Raw genomic sequence first — 11262 nt, forward strand, 5'->3', positions numbered from 1 at the left:
GTGAGAGAGAGAGAGAGAGAGAGAGAGAGAGAGAGAGAGAGAGAGAGAGAGAGAGAGGGAGATCACATAGACTGTGCAAATTACCTTTTTGCGACAAAGTGCAAATTGTAGTAGTCAAAAGTATGTGTGTGTGTGTGTGTGTGTGTGTGTGTGAGAGAGAGAGAGAGAGAGAGAGAGAGAGAGAGAGAGAGAGAGAGAGAGTGCTCTGCTACTAGCATATAGATAGAGAAAGAGAAAGAGTGAGGTGGGTCATCGAGACCAAGAACAAAACCTTGATCAAGATAGCTACTAATGATCATGTAGAGGCGAACACGGGACAAGCACTATCCATTTGTGGGGAATGCTTGGTAGTAGAAGATGGATGCTCAAGGCAATAGGTGTGCATAGGTTTGCTTGAGCCACTAAGATTTTGGTTTGGTAGCAAGAGAGTAAAGAGTTAATGGCTTAGGTGGGAGCAGTTGTAGCCAGAACTCGGACAGATTGTGTGTGTGTGTGTGTGTGAGAGAGAGAGAGAGAGAGAGAGATGTAGGAGCACATTCCATTGTCCAAAATTAGGGGACACATTCTTCTCCATGCTCTCTCTCACCCCCCCCCCCCGTTAGCAGCGATGGCACTTCCCTGTATATTAGAGCACTCTGAGGGCTAACATATTGAGAGATATTTATGTGCAAGCTATGATGGTGATGTAGTAGTTGAAGCAAAAAGTTGAAAATGGATCCTTTTCTTGAAATGGTGAATAACAAAAGACCTTAATTGGGGATGCAATAATGTAGAGCATCTTAGCATTGTGTGCATTTGGGATTTTCCTATAGCTATCAATGGTGTTTTAGCTTCTAGGAGGCATCACCGTTAGCTTCACATATTTGGAGAAGTTGTAGATGTTTTACATCTATCGTAAGGCATGTGTGTGTGTGAGGGGGGGCGGGGGGGGGGGAGGGAGTGTGTGTGTGTGTGTCTGTGCGCACGTGTGTGAGAGAGAGAGAGAGCATAGTTTTCAACAAAATAGGAACAATTCAAAAAAGGACTTTGTGTGTGTGTGTGTGTGTGAGAGAGAGAGAGAGAGAGACATTGTTATCTTCCTAGAGTGAATCCAAGGACTACAGTTTTGTTCTCCTCACACATGGTACGGAGATACACACACACACACCTACCTATATATGATTTCGTGTGTGTGTATCTCCGTACCATGTGTGAGGAGAACAAAACTGTAGTCCTTGGAATCACTCTAGGAAGATAACAATGTCTCTCTCTCTCTCTCTCTCTCTCACACACACGAAATCATATATAGGTAGGTGTGTGTGTGTGTGTGTGAGAGAGAGAGAGAGAGAGAGAGAGAGAGAGAGAGAGAGATCGATCCAATAACCTCTGTGTGTGTGTGTGTGTGTGAGAGAGAGAGAGAGAGAGAGAGAGAGAGAGAGAGAGAGATCGATCCAATAACCATGCTTTCCTTGGCCGCAACAACGCACGGGTTACATACTAGTGGCAATGAAGGGTGAACCTGAGGACCAAAAAAACCTGCTCTGTGCAAAGTGAGAGATAAGGGCCACCCTTCTCAGATTTGAGAACCTGAGAAGTCAAGACCAAGAAACCTGCAAAATGTGAGAATCCAGACTCCCGAGTCCTGACCCCAGCGGGCCGGGGCCGGGGCGGCCTCGTTTATAAGTGACACGGGGTCACGTTCAAGGGATCTACGACAGGGGCGCGCTTTCGGCATCGCGTGGATTTGAGACCGTCAGATATCCGCAACAGGGGGGGGCATGCTTTATGTACGCGCGGACTCGCCATACCTACACGGATGCGTGTTAGGCGAGTTGGATAGAGCGAGGGAGTCTGAGGGTGAGGTCTGGGGCTCGAGCAGCGAGCGCTGCGAAGGGGCGCTAAATCTTTTAGGTCACGCCCTTTTGGATCAACGGTGGATCCAACTGGCACCGTTGATCCCTCGACGCGACCCCGTGTTCATTATCAACGAGGCCGGGGCGGGGTACCTAACGTGTGTTGGTCAGGGGTATCATGAATGTTGAATTGTGTGCAGCTTTCTTGTAACAGACACCAGTCATGCCTTCCCGAGGCCGCAAAGGAAGGACCGCAGAGTTTGCAGCTGGTTTCCCGTGAGGCAGAAGCCATACCGTATCTTTTAACACGAGAGAGAGAACTAGAGAACGACCCAGAGCAGAAAGCGAGGAAAGTACGCAGAAGGAGAGAGAGAGAGAGAGAGCTCTAGTTAGCTAGCTCTTTTGCGTGTTGGGTTCCTTCGGAGCGCCTTCTCAGATACACTGAAAGAAATCGCTTGCCTTATTCCTTCTCAGACCTTTCCCGGCAGCTTCCTCTCTGCGTGGCTCTAAAACGCTTCAAGCTCACAGAAATTTAACCACAGAGGAATTTTTTAAAGCCATGGGAGCTCCAATCGCCCATCAGATTTAACCATGCTTGGCTATTACAGCAGATTCTTTCCCTTCACCGCGGAATTGAAGTTCTCCCAGCATGTCCAATTCTAGAAATAAGCAGCAGCTTCACCATATCCCACCCACATCCTTATCCAAAGATGACAACCTGCATTCCTCTTGCACCAGCTTTCTTGACCACACAAATGCTCGAAGCTTCCTCTCAGATGATCATTGCCCTCCACCTCCCTCGAGGCGAGGTGATAATACCCACAATGAGGATAGTTCTGATCAGGATGCTGATGATGTGTTTTCTATTCCGCAGAAACACCCACCGAGCCCTAGTTATCAAAGATGGAAAAAAGCCACCCTGGCACTCAATGCAAGTCGCAGATTTCGCTACACGGCAGATTTTGAGCAACATGAAAGGCGGATCCGCCGCCTTCGCGCAACCACACATGCAGTGCGTGCAGCTCATCGCTTTCAGCAATTGATTATTCATGATGACTGTAGAAGTACAGATGCTCCATTTCAAGGTCATTCCTTAGACAAGACAATAGCCTCTTCTCAACAATATGGGGATTCTCTCAAGATGGAATTGACCTCAATGAGTCGAGAATCTTACCCCTCTGTCCACTCTACTGCCACAGCATTGAATGGTCATGTTTCATCAATGAGACAAGAGACTTTACAAGATAAACTGGCTGCAAGTTTACAAGACCGCAATGAGCATTTACTGGAAGAACTAGGTGGCGTTGGAGGGGTAGCAGCTGCCCTAGAAACCAGCTTGGAAAATGGTCTACCAAGTGATCCTCAATATATTCAGAAACGGAGGGATGATTTTGGGTCTAATACCTACCCTCAACAGCCCCCTAAGCCATTTTATTGCTTTGTTTTGGATGCCTGCAAGGATCCGACGCTCATTATCTTGATGTTTTGTGCAATGCTTTCACTGGGTTTTGGAATCAAGAGCCATGGTATCAAGGAAGGATGGTATGATGGGGCGAGCATCGCCTTTGCCGTAATACTTGTGGTACTAGTGACATCTGTTAGTGATTATAGGCAATCTTTGCAATTTCTCAACTTAAGCAAGGAGAAAAGGAACATTGTGGTACATGTGATACGGGGTGGGAGAAAAATGCAAGTGTCAATCTTTGACCTGGTACTGGGAGATTTGGTCACTCTAAGCATCGGAGATCAAGTGCCTGCAGATGGGTTGTTTGTGGGTGGGCACTCCCTAGTTCTAAATGAATCAAGTATGACAGGAGAGAGTGAACCTGTACATGTGGATAGCAAGATGCCATTTTTATTATCAGGTTGTAAGGTTGCTGATGGTTATGGTACAATGCTAGTGACAGGCGTCGGTATGAGCACCGAGTGGGGCCGCCTCATGGCGGAGCTTGGAGATGATATAGGTGAAGAAACACCATTGCAAGTGCGTTTGAATGGGGTTGCAACTTTCGTGGGTCAGGTTGGACTCTCTGTTGCACTCCTTGTGCTGCTCATACTGTTGATCTTCTACTTCACGGGGCACAAAGAAGGGGCTAATAATTCTGGAAAGTATAGGGCCCATCACACTTCAAGCAGCACAATCATTAATAGTATTGTGGACATCTTGGCAATTGCTATTACAATTGTGGTAGTTGCTGTGCCTGAGGGTCTGCCTCTGGCAGTCACATTGTCTTTAGCGTATGCAATGAAAAAGATGATGGCTGATAGAGCTCTTGTTCGGAGATTGGCTGCTTGTGAGACTATGGGTAGTGCGACGGCTATTTGCACCGACAAAACAGGAACGCTTACTTTGAATGTCATGACTGTAGTCAAGGTCTGGTTGGCAGATGAATATAGGGATGCAGATCGTTTGCCCAGTATATCTAAGGGTTTTGAAAGTTTTCTGCTCGAGGCCATTGCTCAAAACAGCAGTGCTAGCGTCTTTGTCCCTCCGGAGGGAGGTGAACCAGAAGTGATGGGCTCTCCTACAGAGAAAGCTGTGCTTATGTGGGGATTGCAGATGGGCATGAACTTCAATCATGCAAGGACCCTCTCAAAGATTCTACAAGTGGAGACATTTAACTCCATAAAGAAGAGGGCTGGAGTAGCTGTGAGGGATTTGCAAAGTGGGACTGTCCGTGTTCATTGGAAAGGTGCCGCTGAGATTGTGCTTGAGAACTGTGACTCAATGCTAGCTGCGGATGAATCCGCGCAACCTTTGATGGCATCAAAGAGAAGGGAATTGATAAATACCATTGAGGGAATGGCCGCCCAAAGCCTAAGGTGCATTGCCTTTGGCTTCAAGGAGGTGCCTGTTGAGGAAGTGCCGAGTGGAGAGCAATTGGATGTGTGGAAAATCCCTGATGGGCCGCTTACTCTGCTTGCCATGGTAGGTATCAAAGATCCTTGCAGGCCTGGTGTCCAGGAAGCTGTGCAGAAATGTCAAGCAGCTGGTATTAAGGTGCGCATGCTAACTGGGGACAATATTGTAACAGCTAAAGCTATTGCGGTGGAGTGTGGTATTCTTGTACAAGGAGGGATTGCCATTGAAGGGTCCACTTTTAGAAACTATTCTGATGCCATGAGAAGAGCAGAGCTGCCGAACATTAGCGTTATGGCACGCTCATCCCCGACTGATAAGCTTTTGATGATACGGACGCTGAAGCAGATGAAAGAAGTGGTTGCGGTCACAGGTGATGGCACTAATGATGCTCCTGCATTGCATGAGGCTGATATTGGCTTGGCCATGGGGATACAAGGCACTGAAGTGGCGAAGGAGAGCTCAGACATTATCATTTTGGATGACAATTTTGAGACTGTAGTGAAGGTGGTACGGTGGGGCCGTTCAATATATGTGAATATCCAGAAGTTTATTCAGTTTCAACTGACAGTGAATGCCGCTGCCTTAACCATTAACTTCGTAGCGGCGGTTTCATCGGGAGATGTGCCCTTGACTGCAGTTCAGTTGCTTTGGGTGAATCTTATTATGGATACTCTTGGTGCTTTAGCTCTTGCCACGGAGCCACCAACCGACGAGCTCCTCGAGAGGCTGCCTGTGGGACGAAAAGAGCCTCTGATAACAAACATCATGGTAAGAAACCTTCTTTTGCAGGCTGCCTACCAGATACTTGTGCTTCTCACTCTTCAATTCAGAGGCAAGCGCCTCTTGGGATTGGAGGGCCGTCCGAATGCAACTGATATCAACAATACCGTCATCTTCAATGCCTTCGTTCTCTGCCAATTGTTTAATGAAGTTAATGCTAGAAAACCGGAGACACTGAACATATTCCAAGGTCTTTTTCAGCATAGGCTTTTTCTGGGCATTGTTTGTAGCACTCTAGTACTCCAGGTGATTATAGTGGAGTTCCTAAACAGGTTTGCTTCAACTGTCAAACTTAGCTGGAAGTATTGGGCATTATGCATAGTGATAGGGTTCTTGAGTTGGCCAATTGCGTTTGTCGGCAAGTTCATATCGGTGCCGAAAGAGCCATATCTGCGCCTGGAGCTTAGGCCATGGAGAAGTAACAAGAGTGTGCAAGACGAGAGAGGTGAAGGGCTTGAGTAGCTATTTTTCTTAGCCACAGAAGCTTATTACCTACCTTATAGAAGGCTGGGCCCTTTGCAGGGAGCAAAGTCTTTGGTTCTTTTATGGGTATAGTGTACATCAATCAGCAGCAAGCAGGGGTCCTTTATGCATGCCTACTAAAGGAGAAGCACTGAAAGTCTTTTGAAGTGTCAAGTGATGGATGCTTTTACAGGAAGTCTCGAGGTCCGATCGTGTGTGAGCTCGGCTAGAGCAAGGAGTTGGGTTGGCCAACAAGCTCTTAGCTTTTTTCTCTCAACGCAGACATTCTTGGAGCCATGGTGGATGCCTCTGCAAGTTGTATGCAGTTAAAATGGACATTCTAGGGGATGGTTTTAAAAGGAAGGAAGGAGAGAGAGAGAGAGAGAGAGTATGATAGTTCTTTGTTTGGAGTATAATAGTTTATAGGACAGAGTTTCAACAATTATTTTGTTTCTGCTTGATGGAATCAAACACTGAAAGCAAACTAATATAAACAAAGTGCAAATGTTTTTGTGTCTTTCCATATCAATCATTTGTTAAAGGTACTAATTAGGACTTAAATAGTACGATTGGAAGACCTAGTAGCACTCTTTAGGCCTTCATAATCGAGCAAGCCCTAGAGAGTGTGGAGCATTGGATCTCCTGTGATCTAGCTATCCCAGCTAGTTGTTTAGCTGCTTAGTTCACACCTAGCAATTTAGGATTCCATAGTATTTTGTTTTGCCTTTCTGTCATTTTGTCATCTTGTTACTCTGACTTTGTATCAGATCCACCACATTGTAACTTTGTGTCTCATAGGTCACTTTGGCCTTTTGAAGACGTTAATATAACAATTCATTTCATTTCTCTCTCTCTCTCTCTCTCTCTCTCTCTCTCTCTCCCCCCCCCCCCCCATCATGATCTAACAAGACTTGTGTGCATTCCAAGTAGATGGCTTATAATGTCATTCTTAACACTTAGCTTCATCATGTGGACTACAAACATGGCTTTCACTTATAATGTCATTTTTAACACTTAGCTTCATCATGTGGACTACAAACATGGCTTTCGTGTCCCATTTGGCCATGTCCTCCTCAACGACTTGATGAGGATTTAATCTCTTTAAGAACCATCTCCCAACAATTTTTCAAGAAGTAAAGACTCCATCTTCATCTTCCAAGTAGCATAGCTTGTACCATTGAGCTTCTCAACTCCCTTCAAGAAGACAATGTAATCGATGGGGATTCTAGTTCACTTAATTTCTCTCTAGCTAAGTTCTCAAATGCACTCTATCTAATACTATGTGAATGTGAGCCGCTAAGATAGACAATGAGGATAATGAAGAAATGTGAGACCAACAAAAGATACAATAGAACCACAAGATGTATGTAGAAAAACACTTTTAATTTCTTGAAAAGTGGTTATAGAGTACTTGAAGAAACTGGTTCTATAGGCTACGGGAAAGTGTTTTAATGGACAAATGAAAATTGGTTCTAATGTAAGCATTGTGGGCAAAACTCATAGCAGTGAGTGAATATATTAACCAAATCAAAAAATTACAAGGAGAGCCCTGCTCACAAATCGAGCCAGGGCATCTAGATAGACCATATGCAATCCCACAACATCAGATATCGTCCATAACCCAAAGTTCAAGACCGTCCTTAAGAAAACCATATATTTCATATACATCGGCTGATCCGGGTGCCACCCTTGGAGGTGAAAGAAGTACCATCAAAGAAGGGGCGAGGTCCAAAGTCCCCATCACCCGAGCCGAGATTCGAGATGCCACCACATCGAAGCAGCTGCCACCCCACCACCAAAGTGTCTCAGAGGGCTTAGCAAAAGAAAGGAGCAGCATAGATGAAGCATCTACCATCGAAAAGCTTTTCAAAGAGATTATATGTTTATTCAAGGAGGTGTGACTCTAGGGATTGAGATTATGAGTGAGAGACTTCTAGATGATGTCTTATGAATGGGATACTTGAGAGTGGAGTCGTCCCTTTTGCATCAAAATTATATATAATAAGTGTGTAAATCAAATATGGTTTTCTTATATAGGAAATAGAAAATGCGATCATTTCTTATATTGAAGTGGATATTATGTAGATAACCTACCTGATTTCCTATATAGAATCAATATATTATGTAAACATTTTCTTTTATTAGTTATATATAGGAAATGCATCTTGGTTTGACAAGAAAAAACAGGTACATCATACAAGACACAAGTGTTTTTCTTATATAGGAATTTGATTTGTAGTTCCTTGTGAATTGTTCGAGGGTAGCCAAAGTGCTTGGAGGAATCTGCTAACTATTGGTGGAGAGATGCCTGTTGAAGAGCTGAGCAAGGTCTAAGGATTGGCAAAGAGAATGCAATCATGTCATGGTATTAAGGAATGCTCTAGTCTACAAGATTTGTGTATAAAGTGTATCCACTACAGGACTATCTCTGCTAACACTTTGTCAAAACATCCTATCCCTGCTGCTCAAGTCTCTGCATTCATCATTGCCAGCATATCCATTGTATCTATCCTTGTGATCATCATGCTCTTTGTGAATCCTTCAATCACCATCCTAGGATCCTATGGCTTTGGTGCTTTTAGGGGAAGAAGAACATGAATCTTGCATGTGGTCACGATCTTTAACATTGTTCTTGGCAAGGTCAATCATAATGCTACGTAGGTATGTGATTGTGAAATCAATGCAAGCGATTTGCCTTTTTATGGTCGTTGTTTATATCTATACAATTATACAAGGGGGAGGGTCCCCCCCCCCCCCCCCCCCCCCCCCCCTCCTTACACGTGGCGGAAGCACCTTGATCCGACAGTGTTCCCTGCACCTCTGAGCACACAACGAACAGCGAATAGAGAGAGAGAGAGGCGGGCAAAGCCCACCGGCCATACTAGTGCATGATAATATGCGAGGGCATGATAATATGCGAGGCTCTTGGCCGTGCGATTTGGATGGAGGGAAATGGACAAAGTCATGCCTCAAGAAACTCGACAACGAAATGACGCTTATCAACTAAATAAAGGGTTATAAAATAAAGCAGCTAACAGGCTGTCCTATGTTGTAGAGTGCAACCATAGTAAATATGGCAAAACAACAAATCGTACCTTGTTTTTCCTTTAATTGTCGTGCGTGAATTTAATACCTTAACTGGGGCCCCATGTCACATGAGATTGGCAACCATAGCCTATGCTGTGGAGCACGGCTAGAAAAATACATTTTTCCTAACCGAGGAAAATAAGGGCAAACTTGAAATTCTACCTGTTTTTAGGTCAAAATTTGAAGCTTTTGCCGGTATTTACACTAAAACTTGTGTAATTTGTCGGTTTTCTTAAGGGCAAGCTCAAAATCTAACTGAGATTTTATGATTTTAGCCGGTTAAAATACACTGTACCCCGGTTTTCTTCTAACACTGCAGTGTGGAGTGACTCGGGATCCTTTCCAAGAAAAGATTTTGTGTTCTTTATGGCAGCCACACTCCAAGGTGGCCATATTTCCACAAAAAATCTTACGTCAAGCCTACTTGCATTCATGCAGATTGGTTGTTGTGCGGGATGGGCGAGGGTGGGCAGCATGGACCCCTCATACACCAAACATGACTTATCAAGTGAAAAGATGGTCCATGAGTATGTGCGACAAATAATGAAGAAGACACAAGATGGGATTCATGGAACTAAGTTGCATATATGGACGCCCATATGCATATGATAGAGGCCTTAAACTCTAAGGGCAACAACGAGTACAACAAGTGAAACAAGTGAGGAATAGAAAGACACCTTGTTCTAGCTACGAAGGATGAGCAAGATGGGCTATGGAGGAGGATGGAATGGGAAAAACTCAAGTCTACATTGACGTGGATGGCTACAAACAATGTTTGAGGAGAAGAGCTTATAACTAGTTTTAGGAGTGTGGGTGGCGTGTGTAATTTTCTAGAAGCTATACACAAGAAGTTTTGGACAAATTCTCACAATCTTTCCCACATTGTGACTTACCTCAACATCATGAGCTTCTGCGAGGGAGGCGCCGCATACCTAGCTAGGTACGATTGGAGGTAGGGGACCGCCGGCCCCCCCATCGGACCGGCGGTCCTCTGCCCCCAATCGTACCTAGCTAGGTATGCGGTGCCTCTCGAGCAGAAGCTCATGATGTTATGCATTGCATGAAAAACACTGAGAAAGACTCCATTTTCTTACATGAGAAAATTTCTAAATCTTCTTCTGATAGTGCAAGAAGGACTACCGGGCCGGCGGTCCCCTACCCCCAATCGTACCTAGCTAGGTATGCGGTGCCTCTCGAGCAGAAGCTCATGATGTTATGCATTGCATGAAAAACACTGAGAAAGACTCCATTTTCTTACATGAGAAAATTTCTAAATCTTCTTCTGATAGTGCAAGAAGGAGTACTTTGATGTTGTGGTCCACAGTGATGTGTCTCAAATAAGTTTTGTCACTACGTGCAGTCATGTACATCACCCACACCTCACCTATCTCAAACAATGGAGTGGTTGAAGTTTTTGGCAAGATGAGTACACTATCAAGGTCACCTCGTGAAGCTCCGAGCCCTTGCAAGCGATCTTGTTACAACTATCTTTCCTTTATCCTATCGTCCAACCCGAAGCTTGCCCCCTTAGCCTCACGCTCACGATGTATATATGATTGCTTGCCATGCCGATAGGCAACCCGCTCATCGGTAATCAGGAATGGTTTAAGAGCTAGTTCACGTGGAGCTCCGGTTTGCAACTAGTTGCCAGCCAATTGCGAACCAGTTTGGTTCCAATGAGGGCTTGCGAAGGAAAAGTTTGCAGCTGGTTGCAAATTGGTTACGATGCTGCTCCTAGGGGGGAGGTGGAGTAGGCTGGAAACCACCAAAACTCTCTTCACCTTTTTAGCTTCGAAAAGGAAAAAAACGCCATTTTTCAATGTATTTGCAAAATTTTTGCTTTCCACGTAAACTAAATACTTGTTGGCAACCGATTGCTAAATTTTTGCTTTCCACGTGAACTGAATCCTTGCTGCCCATATCATGTGACATGGGGGCCTAGGTTAATGTATTGAATTTAGCCATGACAATTAAGGGGAGAATAGGGTACGAGTTGTTGTATTGACATGATTACTATTGTGTCCAATTTGTTTGGAGCTTGGTCATCAACACATATTATTTAAGTTTTTTGTTTCTCCTCACCGTCATGACCGCGAATCGCTAACAATGTATATGGGTTCATGGGTAATGGCTCGCCTCTCGGGCTTGGTAGCTTCTCAATGTATCACCTAATCCCTCAAGGATCGACATGAGCTTGAGGTTACTTTGTACATATCTTTTTGGAGAATATAACACATC

General features: G+C 44.7%; 1 pseudogene; it reads left to right on the forward strand.

The window, feature by feature from the left end:
* Positions 1-2049: 2049 nt before the first annotated feature.
* LOC147445648 (calcium-transporting ATPase 8, plasma membrane-type pseudogene) lies at positions 2050-6783 on the forward strand (annotated as a pseudogene).
* Positions 6784-11262: the final 4479 nt, after the last annotated feature.

Source organism: Adiantum capillus-veneris, chromosome 12 (assembly GCF_014529385.1).
Source record: "Adiantum capillus-veneris isolate H3 chromosome 12, ASM1452938v2, whole genome shotgun sequence".
NCBI classification, from domain to species: domain Eukaryota; kingdom Viridiplantae; phylum Streptophyta; class Polypodiopsida; order Polypodiales; family Pteridaceae; genus Adiantum; species Adiantum capillus-veneris.